Source organism: Hippocampus comes, unplaced genomic scaffold (genome assembly GCF_001891065.2).
Source record: "Hippocampus comes isolate QL1 unplaced genomic scaffold, H_comes_QL1_v1.1 scaffold9, whole genome shotgun sequence".
Classification (NCBI taxonomy): domain Eukaryota; kingdom Metazoa; phylum Chordata; class Actinopteri; order Syngnathiformes; family Syngnathidae; genus Hippocampus; species Hippocampus comes.
Genome location: NW_017805275.1, coordinates 6,499,951 through 6,505,655, shown reverse-complemented (window position 1 = coordinate 6,505,655; position 5,705 = coordinate 6,499,951). Strand labels below are relative to the sequence as shown.

The window sequence follows — 5,705 nt, the reverse complement described above, 5'->3', positions numbered from 1 at the left end:
AGCTGGTGAGTGTCATTTTCCTTTCGGTCAGTCTAGATTTCACGAGAATAAATCAGCAATTTTATAGGAGATGTCATAATTTTGCGAGAAAGGAGCCGTACTAATACAAAAGGGGTGGGGTTACATTTCATGAGACTAAATATTGAGAAGCTGTAATTCGAAAACAAAGGTCTCATAAACTATGTAGAAACCGTGATAAATCATAATTCCACAAGAACACTGCCCCCCACCCCCCACACACACACAATAACCATGACCACAAGAAGGAAGTCTGATTGTTTCAAAATCAATTTAATTATCAAATACATGTCCTCGTTGTGGTAGAAGAGTCTCTTGTTCGGGCAAAGGGCAAAGTTTCGAAACCACTGGTGAGGCCGGCCATGATGTGCGGATTCGAGACAGTTGCAGTGACAAAACGACAGGAAGTCGAGTTTTTCTTTTGGAGTGGCGAGGATGGATTGGATCAGAAATGAGCTCATCAGAGGGAAAACCCGAGGTTTGATCGTTTTGGCGGGGGAAAATGTTAGAGAGAGCCGACTTAACTGGTTGGGTCGCGTTCATGGGACAGAATATGTTGGTAGAAGGGTGACGAGAATGGAGGTGCCGGGAAAGAGGAAGACTGAAGAGGAGCTCGACGGATGGAGCGAGGGAAGACATGAGCCAAGTCAAATCAACCGTATTTATAGAGCACTTTAAAACAACCACCGCTGTATACAAAGTGCTGTACATGGAGCAAAAAAAAAATTCATACAGCAACAAACAATAAAACAAATCAATAACGAAGACAGTAGAAAGCACAAAAACTGTCAAACCCAGAATCAAGTCTCATGCGCAGTCAAAAGCTAAACGAGGGCAGTTGGTGTCCGAGACGACGCTGCGGCGACGCTGAATGGGACAAGCCGAAAGGAAAAAAAATCATTTCAATTGATCAAACACTCCCAACTCTACCCCTCAGGTGAAGCCCTGCAATGCAATTACTGTGTTTTCTCGTTTGGGCTACCATGCATTCCTCGCATTCAAACGTGTGCACCGGGCCAAGTCTGCCGTAATCAGCCACGTGAGTAGCTGTACATTGTTTCATCCTATTTTGCCAACCTTGTGCACAGAGAAAGCAAAAGCCAGATGTGGGTTTGGCACACTGGGGGGCTTACGAAGATGATCAACGTGTGTCAAAGGCCCTCACAGTAAATGGGGCTTCACTGAATCACAGAAACGAAAGAATATTGACATCGTCACATATTGTTCTTTCTCTGTCTTGCAGTCAACATCGGACAGTATTGCGCGGATCCGTGACCGTGACAGTTGACTAACCGCCACCTTGAAGTGCTCCAGAATGGACCTCTTCGACACTCCTGAAATAAGAGCATCAAAGAATTGGAGGGTGTTGGTGGTTCAACCTATTTTCTCTGTAGTTTAGTTGCAAAGCATTAAAAAACGTTATAAAAAAAATTGGGGGCTTTTTTTGCTTGTATTCTGTGTGATTGAAAAATTCTTGTCACGTTCAAAGTAACCGGCTTTGGGTGCTGGCCATGCATACCCTGCAAAAGAAACTACTATCCCGTTGGGCCAATGGCTCAAGTGGCTTCTGAGCACAAAAAAAACACAACAAAAGTATTTTCAACAATACAGTCTGCTGCACTGCGTGTATGTGGCGCATGGACGCAACAAACACACATGCCACCAGCTTCACCACCATCCTCCTGGTGCCTCGCTCAACAAAGGTGCTTTCCAAGTGTTCATCTTCATTCAGGGAATGACAGGAACATTTTTGCATTCACGTTTTTTGACCTCTTATCAAACCAGGTCAAGGCATTGAGAACCTTGCTACAGATAGCAGAGTACAAGCCATATCTCTCGTCAAGTTGAAGCATTGTCCAGTGGTTAGCGCGTGCGGACCTCACAGTGCAAGATCGTGAGTTCGATCCCGGTCCGAAGCCATCCTGTGTGGAGTTTGCATGTTCTCCCTGGGCCTGAGTGGGTTTTACTCCGGTTGACTCCCAGATTGCAAAAACATGTCGGATAGGTAACTTAAGCGATTACTCTAAATTGTCCTTCGGTGCGATTGTGAGCGCGACTTGTTCTTCGCCTCTGCGTGTCCTGCGATGGCGGGCAACCAGTTGAGGGTGTAAGCCACCTCCAGCCCGAAGACAGCTGGGATTGGTTCTAGCAAGACCGCGGCCCTTGTGAAAATAAACGCATCAGATCATGGATGGATGGATGGATGTTTAAACATTGCTGCTAATGTATTTTTTTCCCTCTTCTCCTGGTGTGCTGAGGCACCCTGTCAGTTGCTCAAACACATCATAACCGGGGGCAACGTGACTGGAGACAGGCTCATTCCAAGGCGTCGGCAAAGTTTACAATTTGATGAATGAATAATCAGGAATAATGAAACAGATACATATATTTGGACCGGGGCTGTAAAGTCAGACGATAAGCAAACAAGAGATACTAATGTATGAAAGAACACATTTGCTTGAACTGATCCTCTCACCTTGAATACAACCTGATGCAAAATCAACATTGGAACCTCACCCAAGCACTCGCCCAACCTTTTTCGCTCGGTGAGATACATAACCTGTTGTGCACTGAAATTTTATTTATTTATTTTACCATTTCGCATACTGCAGTCAGTGGCTCATTCATTCAATTCATATCGAAAAAGCACATCAACGCCAAAGTCTTAATTTTTGACAATTCTTGATGTTGTTTTTTCTTAGATTTGTTCTTGCTTGTATTGTGAGGGTGTTTACTGGTACATGTGTGCATTTAATTGATGAAAGCATGACTGTGGATGGCATGTTCAACGATGACTTCTTGGCCATGTGTTTTGCTTGCTATGGTGTGAAAGTAATGAATGTTTTCCCCTCTTTCCATTGTTCAAAGAGATAGTGACTGCCGAATTACAGGTACCTCTGCATAGGTTACTTGATGACAATGATCCCAACAATCATCCTAAGAATCTTTTGTTGTGTGAGGAAAAAAATAAGTTCAACTTATCAAACACCCCCAACTCTACTCCTCAGGTGAGCTATGCAATGCCATGACAGAAAAGTGAAACTTTTCCTCTGCCTGGCATTGATGTCGGGAATTTGCGTCTTGCATCCAAAATGCTATGGATGGCATGGACCAACAGGCTTGACGATGAGAAATCTGTCCATGAGCAACTGCCTTCAGCATGATAGTAAGTCGCATTAAAATCATTTTTTTGCAGTGAAAAAAAAAAGAACTCTGAAATGTTGGTTGCATATGTTTTGAGCGAGCGGCACGGTGGTCTACTGGTTAGCACGTAAGGTGTTATTTTAGGTCATGTGCCTAAAAGTTACAGTACCGAGTGAATTTCGCATTGAAGCTTAATTTGAAGAAAATCATGAAATGAATTGAAAACACAATTTGTGTCAGAGAAATCGCAATTCAATTTTTTTTCCCCCTAAATGTGTTCAGCCCTCCCCGTTGTTCATTTTGACAACAATTTTTCGTCATAATTTAGGCATTTGATTGTATTTTCGTTTCAGTCCAATTTTACTTGACGAAAAGAGAGAAATTTCGGCCCTTTGAGAAATTCGTCGCTAAGTTCATCAAGAGTAAAAAGTTCAGGTAAATAAATGTCATTTTACCAATGATGACAAGTTAGGTCCCTTGTTTAAAGCACGCAAAGCAGGTTTTAATGTACAGTTTCTTCACATGAAATCATCGGTGTCAAAGTCTGGTCCTCGAGGGCCGGCGTCCTGCATGTTTGCCATCTCTCCCTGCTGCAACACACCTGATCCAACTGATCAGCTCATTGGCAAGCTCTATAGGACTGGACCTGTGCATTAAATCGTTCACGTCATAAATTGGGTTGTGTGAAGGGGGGCTGACGAACGCCTCGAGTCAGGGTGGGACCATGAGAAATCATATAGATACATATTTGGACGAGGGGCAAGGCTGGAAAAGACAACAAGCAAACAAGAGCAACTAATGTATAAAAGACCACATTGGACTGAAGTGATCGTTGAGTCGAAGAAGCGTAAACTGACAAGTCGACGACAGGCTATCGTGGTGAACATGACAATGAAGTGGTTGATCTTGGCTTTCTGCGTCGCCGTGCTGGTCACAGCTGGTGAGTGTCATTTTCCTTTCAGACAGCCTAGTTTATTCTACACAGTAGAGAAAGGAGCTGTACTAATACAAGGGGGTTGGGGGGGGGTGTTACATTTCATGAGACTAAATTATGAGGAGCCACAATTCCACACAATGCTTTGGGGGGAAAGGCTAGAGAGAGCTGACTTAGCTGGTTGGGTCGCGTTTACAGGACAGGATATGTTGGTGGAAGGGTGACGAGAATTGGAGGCTCTGGGAAAGAGGGCAAGAGGAAGACTGAAGACAAGCTCGACGGATGGAGCGATGGAAGACATGAGTCAAGTCAAATTAACTGTGTTTATAGAGCACTTTAAAACAACCACCGCTGTATACAAAGTGCTGCACATGGAGCAAAAAACAATTCAGACAGCAACGAACAATAAAATAATTCAATAACGAATACAACAGAAAGCACAAAAATGATTAAAACTCAAAATCAAGTCTCATGCGCAGTCAAAAGCCAAACGAGGGCAGTCGGTGTTGGAGAGGAGGACGCGCAAGACAAACTGATGGAAATGGATGACACGCTGCGGCGACGCTGAATGGGACAAGCCGAAAGGAAAAAAAATCATTTCAATTGATCAAACACTCCCAACTCTACCCCTCAGGTGAAGCTCAGTATTGCCGTACCTGTGGGCCGTCTGGGGGAATCTGTGATTATTGGGTCCTGTGTGAGCCGGGCAAAATCTGCCGTGATAACCCATGTGAGTACCTGTACATTGTTTCATCGTCTTTTGCCAGCCTTGTGCACACAGAAAGCAAAACCCAAATGTGCTTTCCATTTTTGCCACCAGCGTGGAGTTGGCACACTGACCAAATTGTGTAAATTGATTGCTTAAAAAAATACAAATATGAAGGTTTGAACAATTCAGCAAGATATTTGCTTTTGATATGTGCTCAAACCATCAGAAACAATATGCAAAGTTGTCACTATGGCCTGACAATAAGCAGTGCTGCCATGTCTAACCCCATCCTGTCCCATTCCACTTGCAAGAAACAACTGCACCCATGTGCGATTCATGACTGACATCCAATAAGTCCGCCTTCTGTCTCTCATTGCTTGTTTGCACAAGCACGGTAGTTTCGACCAGACGATGTCTTTCAAGCTACTCTACAACCACCACTGCCCCCACAATTAATGGGGGTTCACTGTGATTAATCGCAGAAACAAAAGAAAATTGACATGGTCGCATGTTGTCCTTTCTGTCTTCCAGCCACCGGTGGCCAGGAGTGCGTGTGGCCGTGACAGTGCCAGCGGACAAACCCCCAACTTGAAGTCCTCCAAAATGGACACAGTGCCAGCGGACAAACCCCCAACTTGAAGTCCTTCAAAATGGACGTCTTACACAATCCTTTCATATAATTACCAAAGGATTGGAGTGTGTTGGTGGTTCAACCTATTTTCTCTGTAGTTTCGTTGGAAAGCATTAAAAAACGTTATAAAAAAAATAAATGGAGGATTTTTTTTTTCTTGCATTCTGTGTGATTGTGAAATTCTTCTTGTGTTGAAAGTAACTGGCTATGAGTGCTCGCCATGCATACCCTGGACAAAAAAAAAAAAATTACTATCCTGTTGGGCCAAT

General features: G+C 43.8%; 2 long non-coding RNA genes across 2 annotated transcripts; both read left to right on the top strand.

Moving 5' to 3' along the window:
• Positions 1–1,022: 1,022 nt before the first annotated feature.
• Positions 1,023–1,448, top strand: LOC109515814 (uncharacterized). Its single transcript, XR_002168263.1, has 2 exons — positions 1,023–1,057; positions 1,262–1,448. It is a non-coding gene; the product is annotated as an uncharacterized LOC109515814 (long non-coding RNA).
• A 2,534-nt stretch (positions 1,449–3,982) lies between these two features.
• LOC109515813 (uncharacterized) lies at positions 3,983–5,414 on the top strand. Its single transcript, XR_002168262.1, has 3 exons — positions 3,983–4,102; positions 4,731–4,826; positions 5,337–5,414. It is a non-coding gene; the product is annotated as an uncharacterized LOC109515813 (long non-coding RNA).
• Positions 5,415–5,705: the final 291 nt, after the last annotated feature.